We start from the raw sequence: 24732 nt of genomic DNA on the forward strand, positions 1-24732 counted from the left end.
ATTTAACTGAATATATTTTTGGTATTTTGGAGTGTGTATATGTGGATATCAGTGTGTGTGTATGTGTATATATAGATACATATACACACACAGATATTAAAAGGAGAAGGAAAGTCATTTTGGCATTTTACTGCCAATAGATCCAACACATTAGTGCCACCTAAAACACTATATTTATTCAGCAGAAAGCGTTACCATACCTGAGTAAAGAGCCCTAGAAGCTCCATCCATTTGTTTAAGATGGCAGCTGCCATTTTAGCTTGGTCTTCCTAGCTTCCTGCTGTAGCTCTAGAGGCTGGTAGCTCAGATTACACATTCCTAAGGGTAGTGGGGAGTGAGTTTTATGAATTCTTAAGGGAGGGGGAGCAGGAGAGGGGAGAGAGTTGAGCAAACTCTGGCCCCAGGAATGAAGGATACCAAAGAATATGTTTACAAAAAAGGAGACACAGACCTTTCTAATAAAGCTTCCCTTCTCCATTAATATAACAGTTTAAATACAGGGATTTTCAAACTAGTAATGTATTTTTCTGTACACATTCGGATTCATTTGCAGCACCAAAATATAATGAATAATTAACATACGCCAATCAAAGTGCTGTTTAATATGCATCAGAGTGTTTCTGAAGTTTATGCCCTATTTTTAACAAATATCCAAGAGTAGTTTTATTTCTTTCAGTCTAAAATGTTTTCTTCGGCAAAATAAAGTTTTCCTGACCCTTGTAAGGATATACAACCCTTTATTTTATATTTAGCAGCTTTGTGCTATTTTGTTATGCAGTCTAATATATATGGTAATTTGTGTTACGCACTGAGCTATAACCCAAGGTACATCTTATATATTGTTCAGGGAGTGAATAAATAACTACAGTACATGTCTGTTCTTAAAAAATATACCTGCTAAATGGCACTTGCACAAATGAAATATTGTTAACACCATGTTTATCCTATGTGCTTACATATTTATAGAGGCGTTTTACAGTAGTTTTATTGCACTAAATTGCATATTTAACAAATTATACTTTTGTGGATCACCTTTATTTTAATAGTAATATGTACATGTAGGGGCACATTTACTAATCCACGACCGATCCGAAGGCGTCCGAATGCGTTTTGTTTGTAATGATCGGTATTTTTGCGACTTTTTCATAGCCTTCATGACTTTTTCGTATTTTCCCCCGACTTTTCGTCACCTTACTGAAATCTTCGGATTGAACGAAAGAACGTTCGTTGCACAACGAACGTTCTTTCGTGCGCAAGTGCACTGATCGAGCCCATGCAGAAGGATCAAAGTCAGAAAGGTTTTCCCGGCGTTTACGATTGTTCAATATGAAAAATTTGCGACGAAAAGTCGTGAAAAATACGAAAAAGTCACGACGGCAACGAAAAAGTTCAGAAATTTTCGTTTCCAATACGAATTTTTGCCATTCAGGATTCGGATTCGTGGATTAGTAAATGTGCCCCATAATGTTAACATTTAGAACAAAGAAGAGTTGGGTCTCTGGGTTGGGCAAGTTTCAAAGTGCAAAACAAAAAATAATAGGTTCCTTGTATGCAATACCTAAAATTTAAAGTAGTAAAAAATATAGGTATGGGGCCCATTATCCAGAAGCTGGTCATTCAGAAAGCTCCAAGTTACAAGAAGACATCTCCCATAGACATTGGGCCAACTAAGATATAATTAATTCTTATTGGTGGCAACACAATCCTATTGGGTTTATGTAATGTATAAATGCTTTTTAGTAGACTTTAATTATGGTCTTTCCATAATTTGGATCACCATACTTTAAGGACCATTTATCCAGAAAACTCCAAATTTTTTCAATGTATAATTAGTATAATCCAAGATTTTTAGCTCTAAATAAACAATCCGTGCAAACCAACAAAACAGGGACGCTGGTAAATGGACGCCATAGTGATGCTATTTCAATTGGTAAACCTGAGACAGTCACATTGGTTCAGTTCCCCAATACCCTGTATTGCAAAAGATTGTATATACCTTAGCTTGTAAGTGCCATGCCATCAAGCTTGTTAAGTCACAAAGGTAAGTTAGTGAAAGCATTGGGTCCAGCTCAGGTCAGATACAGGACACAAATAGGGAGCGTGGGACAGAAAAACTGTTCTGCAGAACTAGGACAAGGAGCTTGTACTATACTGTACTGATAAATGGAACAAAGGGTATGCAGTGTAAAAGTGACAAACTTGTCATATGCCAGTAACCTATAGCAACCAATTAGACTTTTTTTATTTCACTAAACCAATAAAAGCAGGCAATGGGTTACTCTTGTTTATTGGACCAGGACAAACTTTGCTCATGTAATAAATCTATGAAAAAGAGCAAAAACCCTAAAGTCTTTGTCTAAAAGTATGTTTAATACAATATTTAAAAATTATGTTGCTCAATGTTTGCAAAAGAAATGCAAGGAAGCTATTTTATAACTAAAAGGCAGTAAAGCTATCACCACAAGTTTCTTTGCCAGGCGCCCAAGTATCAGGTGTAAGAAGACTTTTGCCTTAGTGCTTAGTCCTGGGCAGGAAGTGCAACAACTCATATACTGAATTTAGCAGTGACTTTTTGTAGATACACTTTGCCAGACCGGTTGTCGGGAAAGATTCTTTTTATTGGATTGGTGAGCACTTGTTGCTTTTACTACGGGATTAGTACTGGGAGGATCAAGTTACATATCAGACAGCAGGCAATTATTTTTTCCCCCATCAGTGGCAGGAATGAATATGATATTTTTATGAGATAATTATGATTGATCGTTGTAATTGTCTGCCAAACAGCTGTCTGTAAATCTCACTTACAAAGTAAACAAACCCAATATGAATATTTTTATTTTGTATTCATTTTACTTCTTATGTTCACTACAAAATAAAAAGAAATTGACAAACAACTGTTCCCTTTGAACATCAAATACTTATGATGCTAACAGAAAGTAGAATGTACCCTCCAGACTCTAATAATGACCCAATGACAGTGATACTGTCAAGTCTAATACAGAGTATTAGACTTGAAAAAATACTTTGCCAGTTGTGTCAATGATTTATATTATATAGGAGCATAGTGATCCAATGAGAAGGGAACATTTTCCAAAAAACTCATCTGCCACTGACCAGTAATTTTAAACACTTTTTATCCTTCCTTTGAAAATTATACTCACAGGCCTTCTTCATGTAAGCACAATGTAGCTTGAGGCACTTAGGGGCCGATTCATTAAAACAAGAGTTCGAATCCCGAATAGGAAAAATTCGGATTGGATTCGATAATTTCTGAAGATCGCAAATATCACGAAAACGCTTACAAAAAAATCGTATTAGTCACGATAATATCGTATTGGCAATCCGAAAGTCACAAAATATACGTACCCAACAATTGTAAACAGCGGCAGAACCTTTCCTAATTTTTCGCTCAAGCGTACCAAAAAGTCGCGCAAGCCTCCAGAAAAAGTTGCACAAGCGTACAAAAAAGTCACGCGGGTGTACGAAAAAGTCGCGCAAGCCCGAAAAAGAACGGCGGAAATCTGCTCAGCGTTCGTGTCTTAATAAATCTCCCCCTTAGTGTGTAGGTGAACCAGATAGCACAAGGTTATAGGTGTAAAAAACGCTGTTGCAACCTCTCCACAGACTCCAAACGAAAAAAGCAACAGCACTCAAGGGCTTAATCCAGGGCTCTGCCCTTAAAATCCTTTATTGCGATAAAGGATTTTAAGGGCAGAGCCCTGGATTAAGCCCTTGAGTGCTGTTGCTTTTTTCGATTCGCGGATTTTTCGCCATTTTTTGTGAATTTTATGGCAAAGTGAAATGGGGCAGATTCATTCATCACTAACGGAAAGTCGCCTTACACCAAAAAATTTATTGAAAACTCATTGTTTAAAAACCAATGTTTCGGTCCTCATTAGGACCTTTATCAAGGATGAATTTTTTGAATTTTAAGGGTGTGCCGGCCATGGATTATTTCATGCTAAATACTCAGATTTTGGCTGTGCACCCCACAGAATACTAAAGCCTTGGAGTGCAGACACCATCAGGACTGATATATATATATATATATACACATATACACACACACACCATAAATATTCTGTAAATCATATCATATAAATGTTTATCAGTTCTAATCTGTGCTTAGTGATACAATTTGTATCACATGAGAAATGTTTAGAAGTCCTACATATGTATATGACCATATGGTCATGGAATTTAAGATATACTTTTAATTTGCAACATGGGGTATATTATTACCTATAAATTACCGACACAAAAATATATATATATATATATAGTGCTCATGTAATGGTGAGTGCCGATTTCCTTTGGATTATATATATATATTTATTTTTTTTTAGGTCTACCTTGGCCCCTTCATAATGTGTTGCTTCAAGTTGCCCCTTTCTCACTTGGTGTCATGTCGAGTAGTGATCAGTGGGAAGAAAATAGATTGGTCTAGAACAGGGGTCCCCAACCTTTGTTACTCGTGAGCCACAGTCAAATGTAAAAAGACTTGGAGAGCAACACAAGCACCATAAAAGTTCATGGAGGAGCCAAATAAGGGCTAAGATTGGCTATTAGGGGCCTCAATGCACACTATCAGCTTAAGGGGGCTTTATTTGGTAGTAAATATTGTTTTTATTCAACCAAAACTTGCCCCCAAGTCAGGAATTCAAAAATAACTACCTGGTTTGGGGGCACTGAGAGCAACATCCAAGGGGTTGGGGAGCAACATGTTGCCCCTGAGCCGCTGGTTGGGGATCACTGGTCTAGAACTTGATTGTAATAGGAAATCAAGAGAGTTTTTTCCCTGATTAAGGGGGATTCCACAATTACCTAGAAGCAGAGCTCAAGGAAACAGTATGGGTTTAATAGGTATATGCAGCACTGTGATTACAGAAAGTTTTAACAAGTTATCTGATTAAAACAACCAGTCAACAATTCACTAACACTATGCAATGCTGAGCAATTGCTGGAGATTAAAGCTAAATGCTCAACTGCTGCTTTCTATAAGAGTATCAAGATGAACCAAATGGAGTTAGGTTCAAAGATTACCCACTGAATGGCTTTTCAGCATACAGATGAATGGCATGATACTGATATGAAGAATGGGTACAATGTTAAAGGTCCCATCAATAATGTTTAATAATAAATCGCATGCATTGCCATACTTTACCTTGATAAATGAGCACTCTCTCGAAAAAAGCATAATTAAAGGTTAAGTTTCTAAGTTAAGCTAATATATCCTTTTTTTAAATAGTATGTGCCATTTCCTTTTAAGGTAGGTGTTGCCAGAGGTATGATGAGTTCCATATTGTAACCTTATGTTTTTCATCATGCTCTCAATCTATCAGATTCTAACCCATTATTCTGCCATGTGGTATAATTTAATAAGTGAAGGTGAAACAGATATAAAATTACCCTCCTACATTAAGTCCTGAGAACTTAGTTAACTAACTGCTATTATTAGGGCATAAGCTGCACAGATGGCCCTGAATATGAAAAAAATAAGGGTCAGTGCAAAGATGTTTGGTATGTAACATGCAATTGCTAATTTTCTCCTAACCAATAATGCTTTGGCTGCTGAGAGTCTAACCATTGAAATGCCATTATTCTGTCACTTGGTTTACTTAAATACAGTAAATGAAGCAAAACAAAAATAGGATGAGCGTCATATGCTATGAGTCATGAGACGTTATTAAGTCTAGCTTTGTAAATGCATTAGAACATCAGCTGCAGGGAAACACTTAAATGCACAGTTGACCCTGCTAAATGGGTAGGTCAGGGTAGCAAGCGAAGCCAATATAAGGGTTGGTCTGGAGCAGTGTGACAAGTGAAGGCATGTGGCATTTCCTTAAAGTAATAGGCAATTGCTAATTTACTCCTGACCCTAAATTACTTTAAAGATAACCACATTTGAAATAGATTAATAGGGCCACAAAACCCTTTATAAGGGTGGTTCTGAAGGTGGCCATACACGGGCTGATTTCAGCTGCCAACATCGGACCCATTCAGCAGCTTATCTGCCAGTGTGAGGGCACCACCAACATTTGACCTGGAATTGCCCAGATCTCGATTGGGCAGGTTTGATCTTTCAGATTGGGGACAGCATTGGCTCGTTAATGCAGTCGCCAATCCACCTGTGCCAATGTCACCCCTTTAATTCCATCATTTGACCCTAGGGCCAAATTTAGCCCGATATTGCCCACCCATAGGTGGCAGAAGATCCGCTCATTTTATGGCCAGCTTTATGGCCATGTATAAGATTGTTTAATAGGACAGCAACAGATGGCATAACTGGTGCTGCTCTGTCTTGTTTTAGATAACAGGTAAGCAACTAACCTCACATCTAATTTCCACTTGCATTTTCTTTTTTCTAGCATGACAAAACATTAAAAAGCTTCCCACACACTATTTTTTAATAATGAAAATAACCTATTATATTGATGGAGCATGCACAATATATTTTTCCTGGCTTTTTTCATTCATTTTGCTTATGGATTTACCAGCGTTTATTTGTGCTGTGTCTGTAGTTCCCACTGAGGTAAGAAAATAAGAGAAGATGAAAAAATAGAAGGAAAAGCAGGTACCAGATGCACATATACAATCACTTGTGGCATCCAACTGTTATCATTTCCATTTGATTTCACTGCATTCTGGTAATGAATCTCCAGTGAGCAGAGAGTGAAATGGTTGTGTGTCAGCTGCGTGCTCACTTCTTGCAGCTAGCAGGACAAAACAATCATCCTTTAGAGCCCAGATGCGCAAATCAACAGGTTGTCTGTATCGGAAGCATCCCTGACTATGTTTCAGACCAGTGCCAACTGATTTAAAGAGGATTTTCTTATTCCTGTTCCATAAGGATAACACTTAGCAAAGGCTACCGAACAGAAAATTCCTTTTTCACATATTCACCTTTATGCCTACATGATGGTACTGGCAATATGTGCCTTGGCAGACACATTCTTTATAAGGAGCTGCAGGACACTGATGTTCCATACCAAGGCAACCTTAAATCAAATAAATGTGCAGACATGGAATACTATGCACAAAACTACTCTTTTATACCATCTGTGCTATTAAATGAACAAAAATGGAGATAACCCAGTTATTTATAGGGTGATACCAATGTGCATATATGGCTACCAATCATTTACAGTACATTAACACACAAATGCAAAAATAAAAAACATTATTATACTGTGTTCAAGCTCTTAGGGAGCATGGCCCTCGAACCCCATTCTTCAACTTGATTCCGTTTGTTGCATTGTGTATCCCACCCCCCTCCAACCGTTTAAAGCTGCAAAACATCTTGGTGCTTTGTATTTTAGAATTAAATTTAAAGAACCCAAAAGAAACAAATCTCTATTTGTTGCTTTAGGTTTAGATGATCAGTTTTGTTAGTACAAAACATAATGTCTCCCCTGCAGTTGCTGTGTTTTTCCATCTGTGTCTAATATGCTCCCCCCGCAAGCTGTGCCCTTCATGCCTCACCACTGGGTCCCCCAAAGTGTGCAGGTGTTGAGGCATTGTTGTATGATGTTGCTAAGCAACCAGCATAGGTTGGAAGAGACAGAGGACACCCTTGCATGATGTAGAGGCTATGTTATTAAAGGCAACCATAAATCTGAATTGTTATGCTGGATTGTTCTTGGTAAAGGAAAATATTTGTGCTGGTATAGTATTACTGTAATCTCTCTGCATAGACTCTGAATACAATCAGTGGGTTGCCCTGCTGTATCTATACCAATAGTCAGGACTCAGGACTGCATCGACAAACCAATGCTGACCCCACTCTAACAGGAAAATCAATCCTGTCTGATCGACACCTGGCCAATTTTCTGCCAGATATCGGCTGGGCAGATAACCTGCCAAATCGGTCTAAAAGGACTCGAATCGGCAGCTTAAATCTGCCTGTGTTTGGCTACCTTAACGGAACAGTAACACCAAAAAAACGAAAGCTTATAACATAAATTAGAATATAATATACTGCTACCCTGCACCGATACAACTAGTGTGTTTGTTCCATAAATTTAGAAATTAACAAAGCTGATGCCACGGTGGCAGCCATTCAAAGGAGAAAATGCACAGATACATAGCAGATAACAGATAAAACACTATTTTATTGTACAGAGAGTGTATCCATTATCTGCTATGTAACCTGTGCCTTTTCTCCCTTTTCCAGCTTGAATGGCTGCCCCCATGGCTACACAGCAGCCTAATTATATAAACTATAGTAGGGTTTCTGCAAACACACACCTTCAACCAGTGCAGGTCAACAGTACATTATATTTCATTACTTTAAAAAACTTTCATTTTTTTGGTGTTACTGTTCCTTTAAGAATCAAGCACACTAAAGACTGCCAATCTGTCCTTGAACTTTGTAAACTGCAATTTTATGTGAATCACCAGTTTATTCCTAAGCTACCACTGTCAAGATTCAGTTTATATACATTTCTTAGCTTCTACGGCATCCATTAAAGGAAAACTTTACCCGTGGCATTACAGGTCTCCCTAAAAATATTTTGCATAAAACAGTTCATACTGTATGTAAAACCTTGCTTTGCTTAATTAAACCATTTTCATAAAATTATCCATTTTACTAGCATGTGCCATTTGATTTCCTTAAATAGAAAATTGCTATTTCAAGTACTATAAAAAATTGTGTCTCATATATTAAGTCCAGAACTACAGGCACTCATGTCTGATAAAGAATAAGTTGGCCTTGGTGCAGTATTGAAAACAGGTGTTAAGCAAACAAAAAAATATAAATGCCGCACTCACAAGACTTAATAAAAGAAAAAGTGATTTGTTATATATATATATATATTATATAGATTTAGAGAGTGATATTGTGAGTCAATTTGCAATTTCAAATTTTTTATTATTTATCCAAATTACCCTAGCAACCAGGCAGTGCTTTTAATGAGAGACTGAAAGATGAGAGGAGGGCACCAGAATAGCATGATAAGTACTGTACAATAATACTGTGGCTTTATGGAGCAATAGTTTTTTTGCTACTGCGGATACTGAAATGTTGAGTAGAATTTGCCATTCTACAACACAGTAAAAGTTAGCAAGCACAACTGAACACTTTCACTCACAGAACAACTCAAAGAATAAGCCCCCAAATTAATTTTGACCATGTAACTTCAGCTTGCTATTAAAAAAGGTATGTCTTGCTTAATAAAACATTTCGATTGTAAACAATTTTAATATGCATGAATTACACATTCTCAATAGTTTTAATGTATAAATGTAATTAAAGTTCAAAGCAGCATTTGTCCTTTGTTACACTACTGGTGTGAATGTGCTACATTGTTTCAATAGCAAGAATCAGCAGTGCAGAGAATAACAAGGGACAAATAGATATTGCAGGTAAACGCATTTACAAATAACCTTAAAAGAGCAGTAACATCTGCAATGAATGTGTATAGGAAAGTTGCTAAAAAAATTATTTTCTTTGGGTTTACAACCATTTAATATTAAAAACGGCAGTCACTCTTACAAAAGGGCATTTATAACTTCTTCCCTCTGTCTTGGTTTTTTTGTGCATTCCACCACGCAGGAACACAGGAGTTAAAGGACAAGGAAGGCTGGAATCACTGGGGAGGAAACAATATATTAGATACCCCCCTAGTCTCCTGGGCCAATGCTCCTGTTAGGAAAAAAAATGCATTGACCCAGAGAAAAAAAACTAAAAGAGCCAGTAGTGTAACAATATGACACCCTGTCCCTTGATTGCTGCAGAGTCTGTTTTCTCTATAGTTATATTTTAGTATAGTTTTCCATTTTTTTGTACTATGCACACCCAAAGGCAAGCCAGGTAAAACCTGCTAAAAATGCTAGTGTGTGAAAAACCTAAATAAGCCAAACAGTTGACTTTATATCATCATTTTAATTCAGACATTTGTTATCAAATCAATGGAGGGACTGTGCAAAATAAATGTATACTAGGATACAGCCTGTTAACCATTGTCTTAGTCTGAAGATTACTGCTTATTCCTTATTTCACATATATTTCGTTCTATGTGGCTCCCGACACTGTCCTTACACATGTATTTGTGAATGTTTCTAGCAATTTTACTTTTAGTGCTTTGTGTTTACTCTAGTATCAATCTAAGCCCTTAGGTTTTAGAGCCATTGCTTTACTTTGTACCGAGATGAAACATCAGTTGCTTAATGTATAAAGCCACAACTTCTTTGGAGAGTGCTAGGTCACAAATGTTATCTTCTTCTACAGAGATAATATCAGTGGCAGGCGCCAGAGGAATTAAAATCCTGGGATTGCAATCTGCAGCCGCTGACAGGTCTGATCTGTCTCACTAGCATAGGTGCATGATAATGCTAAGTACAGCTTTATAGCTCACGCCACTGAATTCTTTATGTCTTGTCAACCACTAAAATATACCAATAGTTGGTGATATAACTCCTTATCAGAGGAGGGGGACTCATTAATCTCATATTAGATGCAATTTGTTTCCTTTAACACTATAAACAAAACAGAACATAGTGCTAATATCATGAAACATTTTTCTCCCTGTTGAGATGCAATTTAGATAATGACCAAGCACTGAGTTAATTAAAACAACAGAAGTGATCACTGTGAAACATGGGAACAATGCACAAAAAATAATTACCAATAAACTCAAGTCGCTTAAAGTCGCTCAGACGAAGAGAATAAGAATGGTCAAGGCATAGGGTCAGGCTTTAAAACTGAAAGAAATACCATCTTACTGAAAAGATGCTGGTAACAGAATGAATGCCCCCACCCAACCACATCAGTCCTTCCTAAGGCTACTGCTTCCTTTCCACAAACAAGCCACACTCAGCAGGTTAAATAACTGGTTCATGTCACATAACAGGTTTATTAGCAAGCTCTGTGTGCTTTACAGAATAATTTACAATGAGGTGATGATGAAATTCTGGTTTCTTTCTAGAGGATGGGTTCATATGTTTAGTACTGCTGTTAATTAAACAAGTGTTTCATGTATATGAAATAAAATCTATAACATTGTGCAGAAGATATAGTGCTTTACATCATAATAAAGAGTGGTACAGAAGAATCCATATATACAACTTTAACAATGTTACTAAGACAGGCTCCTCAGGTCCCTCCAGCTTATATGAGATTTCACTCCTGACTGATTAAATTCACAGGGAGCCCTTACATATAATATGGAGGATGGTGCAATAAAACAATATGAAATAGTAAGAACAAGGTTATGTAGACATGGCAGTTCACATGCATGCAGTTAGAATTTACTGAACTATCAGACAATAAATCTACCTACCTCAGGAGAGTGGAAAATGTAGGGGGGGTTACAAGAACAAGAAGTCTCTGAACAACCAGTACTCCTGGTCTGACATCCACAGTAGGGTATCCCATTCTCCCCTAATACAAGGTAGACTCATCTCATAGGGTGGTTCCTCAAAAAAGAGACACAAGAACAGATACGCATTTGATAATTCTGGTAAGTAAGCCTGTAAAGTTCTATTTGCAAGTTAAATTAAATGTATCTATCTCAAGTGTGTCAAGGGAAAAAACCCATACAATGGAAAGAGATGGAAAGTCGGTTTCGGTTGCGAAAAAAGTTTACTTGTTGCAAAAGCCAGATATCAAAGAAATTAGCTTCAGGAGCCTTACATCTGGGGCAATAGGAAAACTCCATCAAACCAAGGTGAAACACTGTTTTGATGTAAGGTTGGGAAATTCAGATTGAATTTGGTTACTGCTGGGTTCCTGCTACCTCAGGCAAACTCAGACTGTACAATCTATTACCAAAAAGGTAGGAATGTCTACACAGATTTATATAACAATGATTAAAATAAAAATAGTAAAGATTATATTGTTTAGACATTGTATGCCACTGTGAACAAAAAGCTGCTGGCAAAACCTAAAGATTATTCTGTACTGGCTATCAGAGTTTTATTATTGTCTATGGAGTAACCTGATGGTAATAAAATTTAGGTACGGGAAGATGAATTCCTTCTTGGACCCAACACAGCAATCAGATTTCACCCTCTTGGACAGCTAATTACACTCACTTACTGCATTATTATAGCTATTAATCTTTATTTATATAGTACTAACATATTTCACATGTCCCTATGACATTTACACACACTATGTTCAATTTAATCAGAAGCCAGTTAACCTGCCTGCATCTTGGAGTGTGGGAGAAAACCTGAGTATCAGTAGGAAATCCACGCAAGCACAGGCAGAACATACAAGCTTCTTGTAGACAGTGCCCTGGCTGTAATCAAACACAGGACCCCAGTGTTGCAAGGCAGCAATACTAACCATTATGCCACCGTGCCATAATGCATAAGCTGTTAAGCTATCAAAATATTTAATTTTTTCCTTTCTAAAATATATTTTGGGGTCCAGCTGATGATATCTTTTAAGATGTTATTAATGTCCTGAAACATTTCTCTTTATTATTAGAGGTTAAAATATTACATTTATTATGTAACATCGTAATCTGCAGCTGGGGAATATTCATGTTTCAAATAAATGCGATTTACTGCACTGAAAGGCAAGTGAAGTAAGTGCTAGCAGTTATTTCAGGTTTATTCAAATAAATTATAAGATAAATCAGAAAAATGCCATGAAAACTTTACAATTATATTTATAACCTCCACAGAAAAAAAACAGAATGTGAATACACTACAAGAAGAATATACTGCCACCTACAGTATATTTTTTTATTAATATGACCAATTAAACTGGCAGAAAAAAAATGTTATTAGCTAATAAAATAACTAAACATAATTAGAGATAATTACTTACGATTCACAAAACCTCCTCACTACAGGAGGTATTAAGGCTAACAATTATCTCTATATGACTATTCCTTAAGCATAAAAATGTCTTTAACGCATGTTCCTCCCTGCACCACACCCCAACCATTTCATACCCACTTACCCTCATTCAGCCAAAGATGGCAGCTGCCAACATCACTACACAGCTCTGTAGTTCATAAGTTGTTAACAGGGAACAGTAATGGGGTGGTTCACCTTTATGTAACTTTTAGTATGTTAAAGAATAGCCAGTTTTAAGCATCTTTTCAATTGGTCTTTGTTATTTATTTGTTATAGTTTTTAAATTATTTGCCTTGTTCTTCCAACTCTTTTTAATTGGGGGTCACTGACCCCGGCAGCAAAAAATCTTTTGCTCTGTGAGGCTACAGTTTTATTGTTATTGTTATATATTTTTTCTTTTCTATTCATGACCACTCCTTGGTTGCTATGGTAACTTGAACCCTAGCAACCAAATAGCTGCTGAAATTGTCTTAGAATATCACTCTCTACATTACACTGAAAGTAAATAAAATGTAAAAAAAAACCTTTAAGAGTGATACGGTTGATAAGAGGACTGCATGCTAAAACTAAAAGTTAGTTCTGTTTAAAAAAAAAAAAAGTTTTTAAGTAATAGTAACTTCTTGTTGTTACATGAGAAAGATGGGACTTGTACTTACATTTCAATACAGGGCTTATAAAAGAAGCTATCCACTGACCAACAGAAATGAACTCTTTCATATCAAAGTGACGGGCCTGAGCAAAGTAATTTAAATGAATTACAATGAATGTATACACTTCCTTTAATGTGACCCATCTAAATCATCATTGGGGAAGCCAATTTTATTCCAGAGTCAGAATTATATTCCAAAGTCAGAATTGGTTAAATGGAGATCACCAGTGTGTGGTCAAGGGATTTCTAGCACTTGCTGTATAAATACATGTGTATCTGGAAAGTCCAACTTCTGGTGAGTCAGTATTGTGGCATAACCTACACTATGAAGGCATAAGTACATTCCAGGCTATTCCATGAAAAGGCATACAAATCAGGGAATGGATATAAGGAAATTTCCAAAACACTGAACATCCCTTCCAGTTAAGTTAATCAGTCATTAAGACATTGAAAGAGTATAGCACAGCTGTATATGGCACAGCCATACAAGGAGACTAGTGAGGGTGGCTGTTGAAAGACCCATGACAACACTAAGACTGATGCCACGCTGAGCATATGGCGTATATTTTCGGCAAGCCGAAAATCGCTTGCCGAAAATAGCGCCATACGCTCCTTCCTGTACCTGCACCCAAATAAATTAAATATGCTCGGGTGCAGGAACATGTAGACGATATCTGCAGAAGATACGAGGCCTTGCATTTTTTGACGGATATCGACATGTGCCTGCACCCGAGCGTATTTCATTCATTTGGGTGCAGGCACAAGGTAGGGAAAATGTACAGTAGCCTTGTTTGGTGTAAGACAAAACACTGCACATCTGCAAAAACACACTGTCCCCACCATAGTGGCGACAGCACCAGGCTGTGAGGATGCTTCTCTGCAGCAAGCTCTACATTTCCAAGTTCTATCACAAAAACTTTAAAGGTAGGAGAACATTTTTATAGGCACTGTATTTGTGTGTGGCCAGTGTAAGACTTCAGATTTTTCTAAATAAACAATTTCTGCTTTTTAAAAAAAAAAAAAAAAACAATTAAATACATTTAGGATTTGCCTGTGGGTACCCACAATGAATTGTAGGTATTTTCAGGTGGTTATACCACTGAATCTGACAAACCATCTACCAATACAAATGACCGATTCATCTTTAGTTGGCCACTAGATATCTCCTCATTTTAAGGAATTGTAGCATTACATTGTAAAAATGAGAAAATATAAAAAGTATTCACAAATCCAGCTTTGCAATTATTTAGTACAGGCATTCTGTTCACAGAACATTCAAAATACTTATATGTCGGCTCACACACCGAACCATTTTAGCCGCTAGGACAATATTATTGTTCAGATTCTCCTTGTGCACTTCCAGCAGAATGCTTTGGATCACCCCTTATAATTAAGCCATAGCTCTTTCATTCCAGTACTGATTGGACATGAAGAGAAAGACCGGTCACAACAGCAGAAAAACACAGAGTTCAGTCAATGATTCTTCTACTGTGTAAATGATTAAATCATTCATTGAGGTTTGGACTGTTCCGTGCAATCTGTTTAGCAGCACTAATTCAGTCATTTAAAAAGACCAAAACAGGTTGTATTCAATGGCCTGAAGCACATTTCCTACAATTCAATTTGTTTGGAACCTAGCAAAGAAACACATTTGTAGGCAAAACGTATACCATTATGCTTAATATCTGAGATATAAAACCAAAAACACATTGGTGCTTTTATTACCATACAGTGTCTAAAAATATAAGTGTCTAAACTAGAATATCATACACAGGCCAATATTAGCTCCTACCTTGTCCACTTCAGACCTGCAGCTTATTGGCCTGCATATGGATCAGCTTACTGTGTATCAAGCAGATTTGAAAAGTTTAGGCAAAGACCATAGCCAGTGCAGCCCTCTATGTGTTCTGCATAGGCTCCTTCTGTGATCCAATTATTAGCTGATTTAAGGGGTGAAAATGGCCAATGATCCTAATTTATCGACAGTGGCAATATATATCATGTTCTTGTAGCTCTGTCTGTTGTAGGCAGAGGTAAAGGAATAGAACTCTAAATTATAATACCCTGACAACATTAACACATGACACCTGTGATACTTTTTATTTTTTTGTACATAAAATATACAGTTCTTAAGCACAGTAAACACAAGTGTCAAAGTAGACAGCATGTAATTTAAAGTAATGTGCCTTGCTTCAGTTTGACCTAGTCAAAGTCCAATACTGGCTTATGGCCCAAAATGGTTAAAGGGATACTGTTGTGATTTTTATGGTGTACTTTTCATTTCTAACACTATTTTCTAACACTGTTTATATAGCAAATAATTCACTCTACCATTTAAAATGTTATTCTTGAACCAAAAATGTATTTTTTTTTTAGTTGTAATATTGGTGTGTAGGCAGCCATCTCAGCTTTCAGAAGGAGCCAGTGCTACACATTAAAACTGCTTTTAGGTAACCTATTGTTTCTTCTTCTTCCATGTAAGTGGAGGAGTCCAAAGCTAGACTTGGATTTCTTACTATTGAGTGCTATTTTGATATCTAGTGGGAGCTGCTATCTTGCTCCCTTCCCATTGTTCTTTTGATCGGCTGCTGGGAGGGGGGTGATATCACTCCAACTTGCAGCGCAGCAGTAAAGTGTAAGTTTATCAAAGCATAGGTCACATGACTGTGGAACCCCGGGAAATGAAGAATATGTCTAGCCCCATGTGAAATTTCAAATTTAAATATGAAAAAATCTGTTTGTGTTTTTGAAAACAGATTACAATGCAGGATTCTGCTGGAGAAGCTCTATTAACTGATGCATTTTGAAAAAGGGGTTACTTTGCCCCGAAACGTTGCACCTCCACAATAAAGATTTTTAAAGGGCTTGTCCCGTTTTGCAGCTCTGAGTGCCAGTGCTGCACTTCAGTAGTAATGAGCACGTGCCCCCGAGGGAATAGTATCTACAGCGGCAGTGAGTGTATTAAATAACAGTAATATGACATTTGATATAAGAGGTGACCTAGTTTGAATGTTCCAAGAAAGCTATGCATCTAACCCCACCTTAATTAATACAATTCACTCATAAAAGGATACACTTCAGGAGAGTTTAAAAAGGAATGACATGCATTGCTGAAAAAAAAAATTATATATATATATCTCAAATCCAAATGTCCAATCTTATTTACCAAAGAAAATTCTAGTTAAAAACACAATGATATTTTCTATTGTTCCCTTAAGAGTATAAATTGGAAGCAGCACATTCCCTAAAACGAGGACCTGTTGTCTGCAGAATCTGATTTAGATTTGTACCAGAGAGCGACATTATATTGAAAGTAGAAGGGCATAAGAGGGCATGTCATTAACTTCTCTAAAAACTCTCTTGTGGCCAAGTTACCTTCAGTATGAACTTCCCTGTATCTCTGGTAGTAAATCAGCAACCGCTTATTATTCCAAAATAGGTGGTGTTAGTCGATAAGATCCTTCAAAGTTGACATCCTAATTTTTATAGATTCCTAGCTGTTATCTACCATTTCCAAAGTTCATCTGGTACAACGATCTAAGAGAGGCCTAGTTATGAGCTTTCAATGCATCAGTAAATCTTTAAAACCACAAGGAAGTCTCACATTATGAAGTAGGAAATGATGACTCTAAAAATATCATGGCTTTTAAAGCAAAGCTTTTATACCAAAATATAGACAGGAAGCATATTTATCATACTGGCTTAGTGTATTCTGTGCAGATGGTTAAATCTATTTTCTTGATGTTAATGCATGCTTTGGAATAGAACTTTAATATCAAGTCTCACCCTAAATATTAAATAAGAGAGACAACTATTAGGGATCCTGCCATAAAATATTGATCTTTACAAAAAGAACAGGTACTTTTTATACTGTGGTTTTTTCTCACTCTTCATTAAGAACTACACTGCTCAAAAAAATGAAGGAAACACAAAAATAAGACATCCTAGATATGAATGAAACATTCTTATTAAATACTTTGTTCTTTAGTTGAATGCGCTGACAACGAAATCACACAAAAATTATCAATGGATATCAAATTTATCAACCCATGGAGGTCTGGATTTGGAGTCACACTCAAAATCAAAATGGAAAAAAACACTACAGGCTGATCCAACTTTGATGTAATGTCCTTAAAACAAGTCAAAATGAGGCTCAGTAGTGTGTGGCCCCCACGTGCCTGTATGTCCTCCCTACAACGCCTGGGCATGCTCCTGATGAGGTGGCGGATGGTCTCCTGAGGAATCTCCTCCCAGACCTGGACTAAAGCATCCACCAACTCCTGGACAGTCTGTGGCGCAACGTGGCGAGACATGATGTCCCAGATGTTCTAAATTGGATTCAGGTCTGGGGAAAGGGCGGGCCAGTCCATAGCATCAATGCCTTCGTCTTGCAGGAACTGCTGACACACTCCAGCCACATGAGGTCTATCATTGTCTTGCATTAGGAGAAACCCAGGGGCCAACTGCACCAGCATATCTTCACAGGGGTCTGAGGATCTCATCTTGGTACCTAATGGCAGTCAGGGTACCTCTGGTGAGCACATGGAGGGCTGTGCGGCCCCCCAAAGAAATGCCACCCCACACCATTACTGACCCACTGCCAAACTGGTCATGCTGAAGGATGTTGCAGGCAGCAGAACGTTCTCCACAGCGTCTCCAGACTCTGTCACGTCTGCCACATGTGCTCAGTGTGAACCTGCTATCATCTGTGAAGATCACAGGGCGCCAGTGGTGAATTTGCCAATGTTGGTGTTCTCTGGCAAACGCCAAATGTCCTGCACGGTGTTAGGCAGTAAGCACAACCCCCACCTGTGGACGTTGGGCCTTCATACCAACCTCGTGTTTCTGACCGTTTGAGCAGACACATGCACATTTGTGGCCCGCTGAAGGTCATTTTGCAGGGCTCTGGCAGTGCACCTCCTGTTCCTCCTCGGACAAAGGCAGAGGTAGCGATCCTGCTGCTGGGTTTTTGCCCTCCTACGGCCTCCTCCATGCTCTGGACACTATGCTAACAGACACAGCAAACCTTCTTGCCACAGTTTGCATTGATGTGCCATCCTGGGTGAGTTGCACTACCTGTGCCATTTGTGTGGGTTTTAGACTCCGTCTCATGCTACCACTAGAGTGAAAACACCGCCAGCATTCAAAAGTGACCAAAACATCAGCCAGAAAGCATAGGAACTGAGAAGTGGTCTTTGGTCACCACCTGCAGAACCACTCCTCTTTTGGGGGGGCCTTACTAATTGCCTATAATTTCCACCAGTTGTCTATTCCATTTGCACAACAGCATGTGAAATTGATTGTCAATCAGTGTTGCTACCTAAGTGGACAGTTTGATTTCACAGAAGTGTGATTGACTTGGAGTTACATTGTGTTGTTTACGTGTTCCCTTTATTTTTTTGAGCAGTGTATATGTGATGTTTAAGAGAAAAGCCATGGAAGAGGAACACTGAAAAAACTCAGACTCGAAGTAAATATAGGAAGCAGACCCCGCGGTCGCATTGGGGACAGTGGGGTCTGCTTTCTCTACAGTTATAGAAATTCCCCCTTCCCCAGCCACCAGGGAGCAGGAGATGCAAGCAGCAAGACAAGGGGGTAGTGGGGGCGTGGCCAGAAAGGGGTGGATGTGTGCATTGGGCTCTCAAAGGATTCTTCTGCAGGGAGGCTCAGTGCCATGAAGGGACACAGCTGCAAATTCCACTCATTTCTAGAAGAGTTTGAAGGATGTATAGAAATGTATCATATCTTCTCAAGAGGGACATGTAGCCTCTAAAAGAGTAAACTACATAAGTGCTAGCACAGATAGTCTTTTGAACCCCCAGGCTGGACCACTGGACCATTTCAGCACTAAGACATAATAAAGATTTAATCACTACAATAAGTGAGATGGAGTCATTCTGGAGCAAAGATGTTCACATTCATAAAAGAAGTCTGCATTCATAAAACTAGACTATTCTGTTAATTACTATGGAAACTCTTTTATTCCCACATGGCAATCAGTTTCCCTTGGACTTAATTGTTTCATAGGCCTGTCTACCTATCTGGCCTATGACATTTTGGCATTCCAACATCAGTTCTAAACATAACATTTCCTACGCAAACCTGGGAACTACAGCTAGTAGTCTATCTATCAAATTGTTATAGAAGGGACTTTCCAATTGCAAACATGCAGGGCAAATTAGCTTCTACAACTTGTTCTTCACTGGTTAAGGTGCACCAACATGTTTTGAGCTTCCAGCATTTAGTTCCCATATATACCTCCCCAGTCCCAGTGGCATGTGTAATAATCATATTGTATAATTGTGAGAACACCAACCAAACCTTTGCAGCCTACTTGTGTATTATCACAGTCTATGACGCTGTGATAATAATGAAGGTTTTACCAAGACTAACTCAGTGTGGTGGAAATTTGGGGTACTATTATCTCAGGGGTATCAGGTAATTAACCCTAACACACAACACTGATTTCTAACAGTAGCCAACATACATTTAGGAGTCATAACTTTCTTCTATGGTTAGCAGGTATGACAAACTAAAATTTATGGTAGTGTTTTAGTGGTCAGTAACCTTGTGGCGTATTTCCTTGTAATTAGCGCCATGACATAATATCCACAAGCAGATATTTCTAGTCAACACTACCACCAAACAAGTATTATCCCTATGATACATACTAAATGACCAGAAACATGCAAAATAACATAATTTTCCCTGATATGCAATCTAAGAAAATATTCTAGCCAGCACTATTACCAAGCGAAAGCTCTCACTTTGATTAATATGCCCTAGTATTCTCATTTATAAAAAATAAAACAAAATACACCAATTAAATTGCCTTCTGCGGTTACCCATATTAACAAACACTGTTCTACTTTTTGCAAGGCAGTTGATCAATTAGCTGAGGCAAAAAGTAATGCTTTTTGCAATGACTTTAGAGGCAGAAAAACAATTTGCACATGCACTGTAATGAGCAAAAACCATTCTAATAATAGTTTACTATCGCCATATGTTTATAAAATTTTTAAATGGTTTTACTTACGGCATGTATCAGATGTTGTTGCCGAGCATGTGAGCCACGAGTGATGGAGACACATAATGGGAATTGTGGGGAAGAGTGAGGTAAATAGAAATAACAAATAACAAAGAGCAGTAGTGGAGGGGGGGGTACCATCCTTAGCTATGCAGAGCCAAGCAAAGATGAGTAGCCTTCCCCTACCAAATTTGCCATGGTATGTGGAGATTTATGGGTCCTATGCTGGATTTAAAATAGTCATGGAGACCAGGGAGTAAAGCACCACAGCAGGAGATCTTGAACACTAGGTATTCTGGTGCTGGAATTACAAATTTAGTTTAAGGTTAGAAATGTTCTACACGGTCTTCTAACAAGGGCTGTTGTGTGTGACATACAGGTGTCCAGTGGTGGAGGTACAGGTATATCTAGAATAGAGCATATAGTGAATGGCTCTTGGTCTTTAATATAAACCTATTTGTGGATAGTACTGCATTGATCTGGTCCCAAAATACTGCGGATTTCTCCATTTTTATGCATTCTTCTGTTTATTATACAATTTGTACTGAAAAACATCAGGTTCTAGCAAAAAAGACAATGACAAAGGCTGGTTGCTAAAGTTTAATATGAAACTTTGTTAATAAAATATTAAAGTTTCCATGAATAAAACAAATTTATGCAAATTCTGGATAGTATTTCTTTAACAGACATATGTTGCAACTTGCAAATCTCACGCTGAATAAACAGGTCATTATTCATAGTTCATATTGCATAGCGCTGTAACAAAAAACAAAACGCTCGACATTGAGCAACTCATGTTTCGTGGAAATTACATCTTAATGTGGCAGGAAAAAGCATAGCGTTTCATTTTCTAATGCCAGTTTCCCAATTCTGTGTGTAGCCATAGATATTTCAGTTGTCTGCTGAGTCACCTAAATCACATTAACTCACTCAGGTCATGCTAACGGGAACAAGCACCAGTAACAGTGCAGTTTACCTAGGACTGGGCTGGCGGGACAACGGGAAAAAATCTGGTGGGCCCCATCCCTAGTGGGCCCTGCAGGCCCAGCTCCCCTCCCTGCTGCTCTTCTGCTCCCTTTACCACAAATAAAAATAATGTGTGCACGTACAGTGGGGTGCGCAATATGCTTGCCTGGATGCATTATACTTGCCAGGGGAGCATTCGCCCCACAGCGAGTAGAGAAAGTATGCGTTATTGGGGCGGGGGTTTTACCTCTAATGAATTTTATAACTGGATCCTGAAACAAGAATTACAGATAAACAAAACAGAGTACACTGAACAGCTACCTGAGGTGTAATAAAGATGCACTCTTCACATAATTCAATAACCATATGTTAATCAAAACAATATTAAATGCATTTGTGTAACTACAGGGAGTAGCTGGGGGTGCAAACTGCACTGGAGCCCACAAGGGTTACTGCTGTCTTTTAGGTAAGGAGGTAAAAGTGTGGGCATGGATGTGTTCGATTCAAATCCACATGAACTTTGGAGCTATAGTTACATTACTGATAAATGGTGTGCTATGAGGCAGAAAACCTTTGGCACACTAGATGCTCACTAATGCCCAACCAATACACTTACTATGGAAAGAATATTGGTTAGTTTTAGGATTGGGCAGGTGTAAACATTTCACCTGCAGATGCACCAGAGCAGCTTCTTTTCAATTCCTCATGTTCTAATCATTTCTGTGCTGCATGTGCTTTCCATCCATTTGGCCTATGTGCCAATTAGTCAAAGAGCGTACCATGTATGGCTACTTGTTGGGCTATCATGTTAAAAAGCCTAGGAAGCGGTAGGGTTTAGGCTATAGGTCCCAATGCATGTAAGGGGTCATAAGGTTGGGTTGTTACCCTGAAATCCTAATCCCACCCTAGGGAGGCAGTGGGGTACAGCATATAGTCCAAAAAGATCCTGTCTGCAATGTTCACCAATGTGTGACACACACTGGCGTTGGCCTGCTGGAAGCTACTCAGGGTCTGTACACCATCTATAGCTACTTTTTGACGGTGCTTGCATATTTTAAGAAAAATCCCATCTGGAAAGACTGAAGCTGGTAGTGCTGCAAATATAAATGAGCATTTCAGATACATTTTATTTGATCCAGCCATATGTCATTTGTGAGAACATGGCTCTGATTCAGAGTCTGTATCTATTATCCAAGCCAAAAGGCAAGCCAGAACTGCTGTCTTTTTGCATGGAAGGAAGATAAATACAGGAACCAGGAAATATATTTTCCTGTAGAAACAAGAAAAGTAAATACTTATAATGGAAATACTCTGCTTTAGACAATAATACACAGTTTTCAGGAACAATAAAAAGACTTAAGTTGATGAACATTATCCTGCTCCAGCATTGCCTTTTTTTTTCATCACAGGTAACACTAGGTAATGTGTTATCTGGCTCTGGGGGTTCATCTGTGGAGGATTTCTTACTATAACTAGCTGGAATGTAGGATGGCTGTGAATCCATCTGTCTTTCTCTATGACTGTAAATCATCTGCTCAGGAAGACAAATTATTTTAATTATGTGATGTCTGGGCAAACAAGAACATTTGCAGCTAATTTTAGCAATTCAAACCAGCTCGAAATTATAAAGTAAGTGATAAAATTAAGAAATCACTGTCTGATCTACACAAAATACTGCCAGTAGCTAGCTTATCTAGTGTGCATTTCACAACTCTAAAGTTACAGTCAAGAAGCAATAAAGAACATATGTGGTTTCATTCGACCTTCAGCTTCTGCATGGCTCTAAGGTGTTATGGTTGTACTCCCATGCCCCATAGAGGAAGGTTATTAAAAACCCTATGGCTGAAAGGGATTCTCAGATGTGAGTCATGTGTGGCAGGGACCTCTGTTCAACAGATTGTATAATAGCTCTATTCAATGTGCAGATATTGTTTCTGTACCGAATGCAATACCCATCGCGTTTCAAACTTTAGCCTCTGGCGAGTCTGTCACATTCACATTATGAGCCATCCCCCCATTTCTTTGGCAGACAGGCCCAGGGCTAAAAGTTAATCTTATATGTCAGAAAAAGTATTCTGAGAGAATGCAATTATACCAGGGCGAAAATATTAAAACAATGTTCCCGTGTAAGGAAATACAAATGTAAGTTCAGAAGCAATGTGTTTTGTGCTGTGTTCCGGCATTGGGGGATAATTACAGTCTATCATAGCCAGAATTTCTGGAAAAATTGTTTAAAAAGAAGCTCTTTTTTAGAACATGAGTGTTCAGTTATTATGAGTGAATTATCCCCAAATAACAAAAGATTGTCTAAAAGCTAATATAGTTCAAAAGAACAGCAAGCCATAGCAGCTAAGGGTATACATAATTAAAGAGGGAAAAATCAAACTGCCTTTTAAGGTGACCTGTGATTCCAGTACATCATGCCAACAGAAAAGTTTTGCTTTGATAGCAAAGATATCAACAAGGTTGTTCTAAGGTGAATAGGTAAATGGGACAAATGGTTCTTTTCGGCTATCAAATTGTCTCCTGTTACATTATCCTTCCTTCCACATTTTGCTTTTCTGATTCAGTTCCAGTCTACCAAAAATGGTAGAAACTACTTACTGGTGAGATGTAAGTAATATCACTTAGTTGCTGTTGTATTAATTGGGGCCATGGCACACATAGTTACATAGTTACATAGTTACATAGGGTTGAAAAAAGACCATTGTCCATCAAGTTCAACCCATCCGAGTAAACCCAGCACACAACCTGTACTAACCAATCTATACACTCACATACATAAACTATATATATACAACCAGTAATACTAACTGTAGATATTAGTATCACAATAGCCTTGGATATTCTGCTTGTTCAAAAACTCATCCAGGCCCCTCTTAAAGGCATTAACAGAGTCTGCCATTACCACATCACTAGGAAGGGCATTCCACAGCCTCACTGCCCTCACCGTGAAAAACCACCTACGCTGCTTCAAATGGAAGCTCTGTTCCTCTAATCTATAGGGGTGACCTCTGGTGCGCTGATTGTTTTTATGGGAAAAAAGAACATCCCCCAACTGCCTATAATCCCCTCTAATGTACTTGTACAGAGTAATCATGTCCCCTCGCAAGCGCCTCTTTTCCAGAGAAAACAACCCCAACCTCGACAGTCTAACCTCATAGTTTAAATCTTCCATCCCCTTTACCAGTTTAGTTGCAAACTCTGCACTCTCTCCAGCTCATTAATATCCTTCTTAAGGACTGGAGCCCAAAACTGCACTGCATACTCAAGGTGA

At 38.2% G+C, this 24732-nt stretch overlaps 1 long non-coding RNA gene across 2 annotated transcripts in view; it reads right to left on the bottom strand.

Annotated features, from left to right (window-relative positions):
- LOC105946762 overlaps positions 1-24732 on the bottom strand; it is a 192944-nt gene that overhangs the window by 163115 nt on the left and 5097 nt on the right. For both annotated transcript variants that reach the window (XR_004222041.1, XR_001170200.3), the window contains exon 2: positions 11283-11418. This is a non-coding gene — a long non-coding RNA (uncharacterized LOC105946762). The remainder of the gene's footprint in view (positions 1-11282; positions 11419-24732) is intronic.

This window comes from Xenopus tropicalis, chromosome 3, assembly GCF_000004195.4.
Source record: "Xenopus tropicalis strain Nigerian chromosome 3, UCB_Xtro_10.0, whole genome shotgun sequence".
NCBI classification, from domain to species: Eukaryota; Metazoa; Chordata; class Amphibia; order Anura; family Pipidae; genus Xenopus; species Xenopus tropicalis.